Source organism: Mixophyes fleayi, chromosome 7 (genome assembly GCF_038048845.1).
Source record: "Mixophyes fleayi isolate aMixFle1 chromosome 7, aMixFle1.hap1, whole genome shotgun sequence".
Classification (NCBI taxonomy): Eukaryota; Metazoa; Chordata; class Amphibia; order Anura; family Limnodynastidae; genus Mixophyes; species Mixophyes fleayi.
The window spans coordinates 407,459-422,611 of NC_134408.1; the positions used below are offsets into that span (position 1 = coordinate 407,459).

The 15,153-nt window shown below is 38.9% G+C and overlaps 1 pseudogene; it reads left to right on the forward strand.

Annotated features, from left to right (window-relative positions):
- The first annotated feature begins 14,062 nt into the window (after positions 1 to 14,062).
- LOC142098759 (5S ribosomal RNA) lies at positions 14,063 to 14,181 on the forward strand (annotated as a pseudogene).
- The last annotated feature ends 972 nt before the right edge of the window (positions 14,182 to 15,153 follow it).

The following is a 15,153-nucleotide window of genomic DNA, read 5'->3' on the forward strand; positions in this document are numbered from 1 at the left end:
CCAAATACTCGTAGTGGCCGTAATGGGTATTGAAAGCCGTCTTCCACTCATCACCTTCTCTGTGTTACGACAACCAGTGTGGCATAAACTTATAGAACAGGTGATGAGGTCTTCATCTATAGCAGCCGCCTTTCCCATAGATACTGGTTACGCTCACAGGTACTCAGATGCCCCCAGGACTTAAACTCTAAGTAGTATAAGTTTATACTCACAAGGCTGCGCACAGGTACACGGAACGGAGGCAGGCCAGCGATCTTGCAGACTTAATAAAAGTTATGTTTTATAGGATGGTAATTATCAATATTATCAATTACAAGATTTAGTGCACCTTATACCAGAAACTTTGCTTTTTTCTCCTTTTGTTCAGATTACACCTGGAGTTTCAAGGTTGCACCCCAATTGCCAATCAAGAGACCCTATTTAGGAGATATTTATAGGGATATGTGTATTAATATTGGGTAAAATCTTATAGTCAGTGCGGTGATCCAAACTCTACTCTATATGAACCAATTTTTTATTCAGTTCAAACTCTTTCTACCAGCACGACTAAATTGTATTAAAGATAAATAATATTTCTTAAGTGTTAAGAAAATAAAACATATACTATTTTGTTGAAATAGAAGATATATCCATCCTTTTATAAAAAAAGAGTCCAAATCAGAGAGATGGTTTCTCTAAATATAAGACAAGATTTAAGTTCAAGACAAGACAAATGGGGTCCAAATACAATTAAAAGAGTCAAACAATTTACATTGGTCAGAAGACCTATTGAACCTTAAACAATTACTGATTAAAGAAACTAAAACCTATTGGAATAAACTGACATTTGATAACTACATCAAACAAAAACTTGTACCAAGGGGTCTTAGACCAAAAATATTTCCTGCTTATGAATTGGCAACAGATACTCTAAGAAATAAATGGGAACGGGTTCTGTTACAATATTCACATGAATTTATGAAGGTATTGGTGAAACATGATCAGATTAGATTAGACCAATATACCTCCGACATAACCAAGTTAGAAAATAAATTGAAAGAATATGAAAATCTGGACAAATTTCAAAAAACTTAAAAAAATATATAAAAAAGAAGTACACAATATAGAACAAATGATCAAAGATAAAAAAAGGAAAACGTTTGCTAGAGACAAGAATGATTTTGATAACAACTTAGTATTTAAGTGGAACTTAAGGAGAGAGAAATTTGCCAAACAAAGGTTATATACAGATTACACTACTTCAGAGGTAGAAACGTCAGACGGAGAAATTTTTGGTAGTCCGACCAGAAACAGAGTCCCGGGATCCTATCAGTAAGATTTTTTAGGGAAAGGCCCAGGACATGGAGAATCAGAAAGAGATTTAAGAAAACGAGATGGGGGGGTCAGAAATTCACGCAAAAGAGATCAGAGAGAATGGGAGAGGAATCCTCAAGGACAATTTCGGAAAAAAAGATATTAGAAGAACAAGATAGCCCATTGAGGATTATCAACTTATCAGATAGGCAACTAACTAAAGCTCAAGAATCAATATTGTCAAAGGGTCTCTCATTCTCACCTACCAATAATATGGATAGGTTTACAATTGAGATTTACATCTTTTTGGCAGAAAATTATTATTACATAAATTTTTCAAATATCAACAAAACATTAGCTGTAATGTTAAATGCGACATTTTTGACACAGGAACAGGAAATTATTACAATACTGGAAGAACTACAGGCAGAATCAGATTGTGATTCTTTACAGAGAACTGATGAATCAAAAGTATTGAGGAAAAAATCTACTTTTAATCCTAATCCCATGTTATGCCCTCAAGTCTCCACCTACATCGAATTAGTCTCTAAAGATTTGGATAGACTGGTTCACGAACCCAATTTATAAATAAGTAATATCAAAGGAGGAAAGCATGGCAATTAAAGACATTAGTCTTTGGAAAGATGTAGTCATCAAGTCATCAGATAAAGGCGGGAATATAGTGATTTGGCCAATAGGTGACTACAAAGCAGAAATAACAAGACAACTAAGTGACAGTAATTGTTATACGAGATTGTCCTCTAATCCTACTAATCAGTTTACCAAAATGTATCAAGATCAAATAAAGGATGCATTCGATGGAGGCATTATTAATAAAAATGATTTCGATTTTCTATGGATAGATAACCCTATAACTTCCACCTTTTATGTACTTCCTAAAGTGCACAAAAATGAGAAAAAACCCTGGGAGGCCAATCGTCTCAGGGATGGGGAATTTAACAGAAAAAGCAAGCATGTATATTGATAAACACTTGAAAGAATTCGTGTACACGTTGCCATCTTTTATAAAAGAAACTACAGATGTCCTTGGTAAAATACAAAATGTTGTTGTTGAAGACCATACATGGGTTTGTACATGTGACATTGAAGCATTATATACCAGCATAGAACATGAATTAGGCTTACGGGCCGTTAGACAATTCTTGAGCAACAGAATAAAGAGTGATCATAATGACTTTATAATTGAATTATTAAAATTTGTTCTAACAAAAAATTATTTCATATTTGACAATAAATATGACTTGCAGACTAGGGGCACAGCCATGGGAACTACCTGTGCCCCGACGTATGCAAATTTATATTTAGGCTGGTGGGAAAATGAAACCGTCTTTACCACCGAAAATTAGAGATATACGGATCATATTATGTTGTGGTTAAGGTTCATAGACGATATACTCATCATATGGGAGGGTGAGCAGGAACTTTTGATTGAATTTATGGACCAACTTAATGTTAACCACATGAATCTGAGACTTTCATATGATATTAATGCAGAAAAAATAAATTTTTTAGACCTAACAATATTTATCACAGAAGACAAAGTACTATCCACAGATATGTTTAGGAAAACTACAGCAACCAACAGCATACTCCATGCTTCTAGCTTTCATCTCCCGTCAACAATACGGAGTATACCAAAGGGAGAACTTTTGCGCACGAGACGTAATTGCGGTAGCTCATTTACCTTTAAAAAACGTGCAGATGAACTGCAGGAAAGATTATGTACAAGAGGTTACAGTCATAACCAAGTAAAAAGAGCTTACAATGAAGTCAAGAATATTGACCGGGATAAACTGATCTTTCCTCAACGGCGAATGAAGCCTACAAATAGTACTGTTAGGTTTGTTAGTACTTATAGTAATCAATGGCAAAGGATTCAAGCAAGTCTACAAAAACATAGTCATGTTCTAAAATTGGACCCTGATTTAAAAGAAATTATTGGTGAAATAATCTTCACAAGTTGGAGAAGGTCCAGAAACCTACGCGACTCACTAGTACATAGTCACTACCAAGATATATTGAAAACTAGTACTATTAGTGATCTCCCAAATGGTTTTTTTCCCTGTGGTAAATGCAGGGCGTGTAAATTCACCAGGAAAACAAAGCAAATTCATGATAAATTTGATAGGATCCACAAAATACAATCCTTCATTAATTGTGACTCTATTGGGGTAATTTATTGCCTAACATGCACTTGTAATATGAAATATATTGGTGTGGCCAATAGACCACTTAAACAGCGGATATTGGAACACATCGGCAATATCAGAAATGCAACTCAAGATATATCAAAAATGAGAACCAATACTACAGTTGCTAAACATTTTTTGAAATCTCATAACAGCAATCCACAACAGCTTACAGCTTATGGATTAGAGAAAATTCAATTGGGAGTAAGAGGAGGTGATATAAGATCTGAACTTTTAAAGAGAGAAGCAAGAATGATATTTTTAATGGGAACAATACACCCTACTGGACTTAACGAAAACAACAACTATACTATCTTTCTTTAGTAAGAGTATACAGATCTTTATACAATAATATTCACCTGTAGGAATAAGAATAATCATTAAATACCATGTTAAATGTATACTCATTGATAAACCCATATTAATTTAACAGTAACAAATCCTTAAATGACACTCAGATATTAAATTATTATTTAAATACCACATTAATCTTCACATACAAACACATTTATTCACTATATTTTAATAATTATTTTTGTTATTATTAAACATAACAGTCAGATCTGACTTCTAATGTTTCACAAATTTTGTTCACTAATATTATGAAGATTAAATGGATCATTCATCATGAATATTTATTCTAATTAATTATAACACAATCTAAGATGAGGATTTAGATATATAATTATATAATGATATATTTCAGATATACGACAGGATAAATTGGTTATATAGAACTGATTTATGTTGTTAAATACTTTTAGCACTTTATAATTTTATAACTCTATATTAGAGATCTTATCACTTATAGAATTACAACAATCACAAAACTTATGAAAAATATAAAAAGAAGTACACATTTTTATATATTTGTACATGACAATACTAGTTAAAAATGAACTAGACACGTTAAACTTATGCACTAAATCATATAAGGTATATGTTTATCTGTTAAACACAATTATGGTTGTAAGATTCTTTTAGTGAGCATTAATCAGTGGATTAACGAGTGATTATAAATTTGATAACAATAGCTTCCTACAAGAAGAGTTGTGTTTGATGCTGTATAAATCAATATGTAGGTACTTTTGTGTGTCCATTGATTTGTCAGCAGAAGTAGGCTTTACTTATAGAATCACTGATAAAGATCGTTTTATGAGTGTTATACAGCGGGTCCCCGAGGGACTATAAACTTGATATACAGCTCTTCATATACAAAGACAAAGAATGGTGAGCTACATATTTCAAATATTTATCAAACACGAAGTGAGTTTCATTCATTTGTTCGTAGAAATAGGGTTCATTTATCTGATTCATTTAATTTAACCTTAGCCGATATTTGACCAATTATAATGGTTGCTGGGTGGAGTCTTGAGAGAGTCTCCCCCCATTGGCAGTTGTAACTTTCACTCACATGATACCCCAACGTGATTGGCTCCTTATGTGGTGATGCCAGCATGTTCACACAGAACTGACAGTATATAAGAACTGTCAGTTCATTCAGTCTGCTTGCCTTGATTAATCAACAGCGAAACGCGCGTCGGCGTATTAGCTGGCAACACTTGATATTTGTACTAAGAGGAGTCTGATTATTTAACTACCCCTATAAGCCCAGAGTTAGAGGGGAAACCTAGCAGGCAGTTAGCAATACACTCCCCATAACAGCTGTTATCAATTTGTGATAGCGCCTCTGAGATATCTACCATATAGCGCTATTGAGTGTGCTGCAGGGTAGTCTGCACTACAACCGATTATAGATTGGCAGGAATTAGTCAGAAGGGATTGCATACTAGCAACTATTATTCTGCAATAGCGTTTCTGCTATACTTTTCATGTTATGCTATTGAGTGTGCTGCAGGGTAGTTCACATATCAACTGATTGTTGATTTGCAGGATTTAGTCAGAAGGAATTACATACCAGCGTTTGTGATTTACAAGAGGCAATTGGGATATTTTGTTCCAACCTCTATCTGCTAGCTGGACATTACCAGCCTATATAGCCTGTTATTTAACAGACATTATATTAGAGACATAATAATTGCCTATTATGGCGTATGTTTCTTTATTTACTATCTGACTTATTCATATTAATCACACTATTATACCTCTGTACCATATAACTTATAGTGGGATTATATAGGTACTATATTGAGTGTATCCAGCTTTTTATCTATATCCATGGGATTTTAATTGCTATATTTTAGTATATTTCGCTGTTAAGTTACTACTTAATAAAAGTTATGTTTTATAGGATGGTAATTATCGATATTATCAATTAGAAGATTTAGTGCAACTTATACCAGAAACTTTGCTTTTTTCTCCTTTTGTTCAGACTGGACGGAGCGCCAGAGGTCATGTCAGGTTCCAGCAAGGTCGGGGTCACAGGAAAAGGTTCAAAAATTGGTTCTATCAGATCTGGATTTCCAGCAAAGGACAGGGGTTTATGAAACAAGATGGCATCATTTGCACTGGCAATGGGAGGAGTTGGGCAGAGTTAGGGCGTTCCTCACTATGGGGAAGATTTAACAAACCTTCTAAATGGTGACAATATTCCTTTTTCTAGAATATACTAGGTTAATGATAGCTAGAATCTGGTTGACTGTTATGGGAACACCTCCACTCTTCCTATTTAGGAGATTGTATAAATCTACCCCTGAGCATGGAGTGCCCTTACTCTGATGAATAATTTAAGCCATATATGAGGCTAAACCAAGCAACATTTTAGGAGAAAAGAGAAATTGCAGCAGCGGTAACAGAGTGCTGGGAGGGTGGACTTTGCTGTGCTGTTTACACTTTACACAATGTTCCTCTAGTGATTTCCCACCTCTCCACACACCTTCTAGAAGTATGTGTGTACCGCGCGGTCCTCATCGGCTCACAAGTACAACTAACGCAATTTGCGGAGCACTTGGAATGCGCTTCGTGGACCAGATGTGGAACTAATACTGAGAATTACATCCAGCATCTCACAAAACGTGGAGGAGATCAATTCAAAAGCTCAGATGAATTTAAAAAAAATGCTGGATTTGAATGAATTAGTATAAATTTATAGGTCACTATATATAATTGTATCTTGGATCAAATTGAATTATATGATCCAAGTTGCTTCATTAGAACAGTGTCTGAAATGGATTACTACGATGCAAATTATAATACCATTTATATTTATTTTTAACTGTCAGTACAACCATGAGAATATCTAATTCTTGGTAAGACATTCAATTGTGTTCAATGTCGATGTTATAGGCATCAGTATCACATTTTTATCATTGTGATGAGAGTTTGTTTTGTAACATAATTGTGTGCTTACTCGATCTGTTGCCACTTTTTCTGTTATGTTAGTAGGAGTTAAATATTCTTTGCATTTATAAAGCAAACTTGATTGGCTGATTTAAATACTATACTACCTCTGATGAATCCATTCTATATGGGGAAACGCGTAGGTGTGTGACCCCATGTGAGGCCTACACACTGCAAAAAGAGAAGAACTTTGGTTTCAGTTCATCCTGTATATCTCTTCACCTTGGATCCACCCATAAATTAACAGACCTGCTCCTAATTATAGTGGTCAACACAGTGAGAGCCGGTGATTGTAACCTCCAAGCACATTACACATTGTGCGGAGAAGAGGAAATCTGAGATATCTATGTTGGGTGGGTGACGGGATAGACTGACCACCCAGTGGCGGAACTACCATTGGTGCAGAAGGTGCCATGGAGATAATGGGGCCCGCTGCATGGCAGAGGGTCAGGGTCCCAGTTCCCTCCTCTCTCCATCGGGGCCCATGGAGATAACAGGGTGCGCTGCATGGCAGATGCAGATGGTGGGGGGCCCTGGTTCCCTCCTCCCCTCCTCTCTCCACTGGGGCCCATGGAGATAATGGGGCCCCCTGCATGGCAGATGCAGAGGGTCAGGGACCCAGTTCCTTCCACCCCGCCTCCCTCCACTGGGGCCCACAGCTCGCTAGTTCTGCCTCTAGGACCACCTATGCCACCTGTTATGTTTGTTGCTGGGTATTGGCAATCTTTCCATGTCCATGTGCAGACTGAGGTATATATCAAACTATAAGCGTCAGTTTAGTTAGCGTTAAGGTGTGCACATTATACTTGTATATGGTATTTGTATACTGTGAGATATTATTATATTTTTAATAAATTAGTCCTTTAAACAGTCACTGACGCCTCTCAGTATTTGTTTTGGTTTTATCTCTTGTGCAGATCACAGAGACATTTCTGTTTGTCATTATATAGAAGTCAGACTGTGGTCCGTGCGGACACCTTTATAGACGTTTGAGGAGGTTTTGGGACCTAAGGTGATTATCTAAGTGTCCCTGTATAATCGCCTTGAATAGACAGAATGCTGACTCGGAGGGAGGGGACTGTCTGGCATTAGTGGGGTAATTAAATAACATTAATCGGGGAGATTGAATTCAGCGCAGGTTCCCGCTGATCATCGCCTCATTGTTCAGATGTACATATTACCGCTTATTACGGTGATGAATCTCTGCTCACTGTTCTGCGCACCTCTATGGGACACGAGGGAAAGTGAGCGGGGATTTCTCAACATGGAGGTGAGGTGTCATCGTGGACTGTTCCAGAGATGCATCGTGCTGAATTGAATCTCCCCCATAGACTTAAAGGTTCACAACAGTATCAAACATTATACCTGGACTAATATAATGTGGGGGCTCCTAGGCAAGACACAGTCGATGGGCAGACCACACCCAAAATGGTGGCCATGCAAGTGCAGCTCTGAATGACATGGACCGTACCATTGCTGGGGTGTCTTATGGGACTAATAAAAAGTCTGGTCCTGGTTAAATGTAATATGTAGAAGAAGTTAATGGTTACAGCCTATTAACCAGAATCTCTGGATAAAAGAACAAGCAGAAGACGATGCGTGACAGTCATACGGGCAGAAAGGGAAGGAAGAGACAGTCATACTAACAGGGACAGGAGAGACAGCCAAACGGGCAGCCAGGGAAGGAAGAGACAGCCAGGGAAGGAAGAGACAGTCAGGGCATGAAGAGACAGCCATATGGGCTGCCAGGGAAGAAAGAGACAGCCATACTAACAGCCAGGGAAGAAAGAGACAGCCACAGACGAAAAAGACAGCCATATGGGCAGCCAGGGAAGGAAGAGACAGACATACTAACAGTCAGGGAAGGAAGAGACAGCCATACTAACAGTCAGGGAAGGAAGAGACAGCCATACTAACAGTCAGGGAAGGAAGAGACAGTCATACGAACAGTCAGGGAAGGAAGAGATAGCCAAACGGGCAGCCAGGGAAGGAAGAGACATCCAGGTGGACAGTCAGGGAAAGGAAGAGACAGCCAGATGGACAGGATGGAAGAGACAATAAGTACAACTGCCCCAGAGACCTCACATGGACCCATCTCCACTAACTCCGCTGCAATTAGTAACCCTGCAGATATATGTGTGATTGTCGGGTATTTTGTAGTTGTTATCGGAGTAGGCCTGTGGGTAAGTGATGGATTTGTGCAATACTCTGCAGACTGTAGATTATTTTGTTATTATTCTGTGCCAGACAGTTCTTATATATTCAGCAATATTCTGCAAATTTCATAATAATCAATATAATGTGCAATGATCTGCAGATATGCTTGTATATTGTACAATGTTCTGCAGATTGCTCTGTGTATTGTACAATGTTCTGCAGATTGCTCTGTGTAATGTGCAATGTTCTGCAGATATGTCTGTGTATTGTACAATGTTCTGCAGATTAATCTGTGTATTGTACAATGTTCTGCAGATTGGTCTGTGTATTGTACAATGTTCTGCAGATTGGTCTGTGTAATGTGCAATGTTCTGCAGATTGGTCTGTGTAATGTGCAATGTTCTGCAGATTAATCTGTGTATTGTACAATGTTCTACAGATATGTCTGTGTATTGTACAATGTTCTGCAGATAGATCTGTGAAATGTGCAATGTTCTGCAGATGTCTGTGTATTGTACAATGTTCTGCAGATGTCTGTGTATTGTACAATGTTCTGCAGATTAATCTGTGTATTGTACAATGTTCTACAGATATGTCTGTGTATTGTACAATGTTCTGCAGATTAATCTGTGTATTGTACAATGTTCTACAGATATGTCTGTGTATTGTACAATGTTCTGCAGATAGATCTGTGTAATGTGCAATGTTCTGCAGATATGTCTGTGTATTGTACAATGTTCTGCAGATTAATCTTTGTATTGTACAATGTTCTGCAGATATGTCTGTGTATTGTACAATGTTCTGCAGATTGGTCTGTGTAATGTGCAATGTTCTGCAGATTAATCTGTGATAGTCTGCAGAGTGCTCCTGCCACTATAATGTGATGCGATAGTCTGCACTGTTCTGTAATGAAATGCTGTGTTTGCTTGTTGATTAATGAACACACTTACATGGAAAAGGAATGTGTTCAATTTGTGTGAATTTTGCTGATTAGGAATTTGTGATTCAGCTCGATACACATGAGAGACCCTGGACTGTGTGACTGTATCCAACGCAGACCTAATCCTATATTATTATATGGAGTCTGTTTATCACACACACAGATTTACACCTACAGTTATGGCCAAAAGGTTTGAGAATGACACAAGTATTGGTTTTCACACAGTTTGCTGCTTCAGTGTTTTTAGACCTTTTTGTCAGATGTTGCTATGTTATACTGAAGTAACATTACAATCATTTCATAAGTGTCAAAGGCTTTTATTGACAATTACATTAAGTTTAGGCAAGGAGACAATATTTGCAGTGTTGACCCTTCTTTTTGAAGACTTCTACAATTCGCCCTGGCAGCTGTCAATCAACTTCTGGGCCACATACTGACTGACGGCCGCCCATTCTTACCTAATCAATGCTTGGAGTTTATCAGAATTTGTGGGTTTTTGTTTGTCCACCCGCCTCTTGAGGATTGACCACAAGCTCTCAATGGGATTAAGGCCTGGGGAGTTTCCTGGCCATGGACCCAAAATTTTGATGTTTTGATCCCCGATCCACTTAGTTATCACTTTTGTCTTATGGCAAGGTGTCCATCATGCTGGAAAAGGCATTGTTCATCACCAAACTGTTCCTGGATGGTTGGGAGAAGTTGCTCTTGGAGGATGTTTTGCTACCATTCTTTATTCATGGCTGTGTTCTTAGGCAAAATTGTGTGTTAGCCCACTCCCTTGGCTGAGAAGCGACCTCACACATGAATGGTCTCAGGATGCTTTACTGTTGGGATGACCAGGGCCGTCTTTCCCATTGGGCACAATGGGCAGGTGCCCGGGGGCCCTGCAGCCCAGGGGGGCCCGTCGGAGGCAGCAAAAAAAAAAAAAACAATACTTACCTTGCGGTCAGCTGGCGATCCGGCTCCCTCCATGGTCTCCTCCTCCGTCGCGCTCGCAGTGCATGTCGGGCGTGATGTCATCACGCCCGCCCGACATCCATTTCGGAGCGCGACAGAGGAGGAGACCATGGAGGGAGCCGGATCGCCAGCTGACCGCAAGGTAAGTATTGTCTTTTTTTCCCCCCAGGTTTTGGTTTTTTTTTGCTGCCTCCGACGGGCTGCAGGGCCCATATATATAATATTTTTTTTTTTATATATATATATATATATATATATATATATAGGGTGTATATAGGGGCCCCGGTGCACTGCTGTGCCCGGAGGCCCAAGATGTTGTTAAGAGGGCCCTGGGGATGACACAGGACTGACGGTAGCGCTCACCTTTCCTTCTCCGGACAAGCGTTTTTCCAGATGCCCCAAACAATCTGAAAGGGGATTCATCAGAGAAAATGACTTTACCCCAGTCCTCAGCAGTCCAATCCCTGCACCTTCTGCAGAAAATCAGTCTGTCCCTCAGGGCCGGTGCTAGGGATTTTGGCGCCCTAGGCAAAACACCCCCCTTCCTGCCCCGCCGCCCCCCCGCCGAACACAACAAATAAGTAAATAATTAAATAAACGATTAGATTTTAGTTACCGGGTCTGTAGATGAGGGGGGGGGGGGCTCCTCAAACCTCTTCTCTTCTCTTCTCTTCTCTTCACTTCTTTTCTTTCATTCCTATGGCTGCTCCTCGTCTTCTTCACACAGGAGGCGGAGCGATGCATGCTGGGAGAGGAGGGGGCGTCTGGAAAGAACTTTATTCACACTGTCACTGACAGACAGTGTGATAATACAGCAGGCGCCGCCGGGTAAAGACCTGTCACCTGATCACTGACGTCAGTGATCAGGTGTGCGATGCGCCGGGCAGCCCGGGCGCATCAGAATGAATTATTGACAGTGGCGGCGGACATTGAACAAAAAAAAAACCGCGGGGGCGCCCCGCCGCCGCTGCACCTATCTTCCACTTCTCCCACTTCGCCCTGCAGGTCCCGGCGCCCTAGGCAACAAGTCAAAGGTCACTATATTGAGACCTTCCAACAGCTAGTGTTGGATGATCTGGACAAATTAGGTGATCATCCCTGTCATAAACATAAGAACCTTACTAAATCAGAATTTGAGGCCCTATCTCATCTAGCGACATTAGATGATATAGTAATCAAACCGGCCGACAAGGGTGGGGGTATTGTAGTTTTAAACAAAGAGGACTATTCCATAGAAATGGATAGGATCCTGACGGATACATCCACTTATAGACAGTTAACTGCCAACCCCACCATCTCTTTCCAAGACGAACTTAGACAGATTCTAGTTAGGGGTAGAGACTTAGGAATTATTACCCAAAAAGAATACAATTATATTCATAATCCCCACCCAGTTATCCCAGTTATTTATTATTTATTATTTACCTAAAATCCACAAAAGTCTCACTCAACCACCTGGTAGACCTATCATTTCAGGCATCAATTCTATCACTTCAAACCTATCCCATTATATTGATTTTTTTCTACAGCCATATGTGAAACAACAAAAATCCCACTTACAAGACACAACGCATATATTACAATTACTACAGAATATTGACTGGAAAGAGGATTTTTGGCTAGTCACGTGTGACATTACATCGCTATACACTGTTATTAACCACCATTTAGGTCTAGAAAGCATTAGATACATCCTGGAACGTGACAGCCAACTCCCAGAAGAGCAGATTGCATTCCTAATTTCTAATATCAAATACATCCTTACACATAATTATTTCTGGTACAATGACTCTTTCTATTTACAAGAATGTGGTACAGCCATGGGCACTAGGTTTGCCCCCAGTTATGCCAATCTCTTTATGAGTTATTGGGAAGACAAGCACATCTGGTCTGGCCATGACTGGGGGGCAAACCTAGTGCTCTGGAAAAGGTATATCGATGATATACTCTTTATTTGGGAGGGTAGTGAGAACTCTTTACAGGATTTTTTACATTATATGAACAGCAACAAAGATGGTCTCAATTTCACTTCTAATTTCAGCCAAGCACGTGCAGAATTTCTAGACTTAGAAATTTACATTACAGATCAAACCATAGCTACGAGAACTTTTAGAAAGAGTGTAGATGTTAATAGCTACATCCTGGCAGATAGTCATCACCACCCAAACTGGATAGACAACATCCCTCTAGGTCAGTTTACTAGAGTTAGACGCAATTGTTCCTCTTTGGATGATTACAGAGAACAAGGTAGCATCATGAAGCAGCAATTCCTAGAAAAAAACTACAATCCAGCAATTGTGGAAAGGGATTTCAAAAAAATTGAAGGGGTTGATAGAGAAGATCTTTTGGTATACAAATGCAGATCACCCACTAAAGGCAAACACAATAAAACATATTTTATCACTGAGTATTCAGAAGGATCCACTAAATTACGCAAAATAATTAAGAAACACTGGCATCTATTGAAGAAAGACGATGCACTCAAAGATCATTTACCCGATAATCCCGACATTGTGTTTAGAAAGGCGCCAGACTTCAAAAAGAAACTAGTTTCCAACCATTTTAGGAACAAACCAAGGCCTGATGACTGGTTGTCTCTCCAAAGCCAGAAACCTGGATTCTACTACTGTGGTTGTTGCCATAATTGCAAGATTTTACGCTGTTCTAGCACCAAGTCTATCACAGAATACACCTCTACGCATACGGGTATTACATATAAGATCAATGAATTTTTAACCTGTAACACGGAAAATGTTATATATCTTATTGAATGCCCTTGCCACAAACAGTATGTGGGACGTACTACTCGTAAACTCAAGATCCGCATTGGTGAACACCTGAGAAATGTACAGAAAGGGTTTGAACAGCATAATCTGTCTAAGCATTTCAGGGAAATACATCACTGCAAAATAGATAATTTCAGCTTCATTGCCATCAAAAAAGTCTCCAAAAATTGGAGAGGAGGGGACCATATTAGACAGATTAACAAAGAGGAAGCTAGATCCATTTTCACCCTCAGAACATTAGATCCATATGGATTGAATATAGATTTTGAATTACAATCGCTGATATAATTCCCCCCTTTTTTCTCAATGATATGCAGCCTCTATGGTTTAGTGTCTTATCCGGAGGGATGCCGTGGCCATTTTAGGGGGTTTATTCCCTGACTTCGCCAGACCAAGTTGATTTCACTCGGATGATCAACACCTACTATCATATCACCCCACCTTACGCCCAATACCGTCAGATCTTGGAAGCTAAATGGGGTGAGCCAGATCAGTACCAGGATGGGAGACCACCTGAGAATCTCTGGTGTAGTAGGATTTCTTCCTTTTTGAGTGTTCCCTGGTTTTACCCTCGATAGCGAAGACCCCCTACACTTAATTATACAATATATGCCATATTGTATATGGTGTTATTTATTACCATCATTTTGTTTTTTATTTTTGGCCTTTGTTTTCTCCCTTTTCCTTCTCTCCTCCCCGCTCCCCCCCTCCCCCTCTTCTTTTCCCCCTTTTTCAGGCACCCACCGGGTAAGTATACTCCCATATATCCCGTATATCTTATCTCTACATATTCTACTGTACGACAGATGTGTTTCAAGATCCTTGTTATTATGTAATGAGGTACCTCTGTTATGCCAGGTATTATTGTTCACTCCGCATCTGTTGACTAATTCATATCAATTAGTAAATACGACTTAAGACTCACTATCATCTGTATATATATATAATGATTATGATCTATATAGTCTGTATGTGTTATTACTCACCTTCATCCTATAAGGAGATTTAGCTTTGACTTCTCCTTCTCTAGCATGCACCATCCTGTGTTACTTTCAATCGTTATAACCACACAATTTCATGTTATTTCCAATTATTATAACTAATGTTCTCACTACAAGGAAATTTTAGATTCAGTCCCTCCCTCTCTGGTCAACACAATTTTTTAAACAATTTTTGAGTTTATCTTAACCAATGTAATCAAAGCATGTTCTTTTATGAGTCATATATATGTTATTTTAATGTTCTGTCTTTGGTCATTCATGAGATCTGTTTGTATTTGAGTATGGTGTACACAGCACTCTAGTTCTAGTGAGTCTGTTATACCTCAATATGCAATCTTATGGTTTAAACACACACATTACCTTCTCTCGATAATCTATACTATTGAACCAATTTAACTCCCTTCCTGTTTATTAACGTTATCCATCTTTGCCGTTTGTTTCATAATTTTATCCACTGCTGCTGTTGTTGTTTTTTTGCTTTATGTTTATTTTTTCTTACCATTTATCCC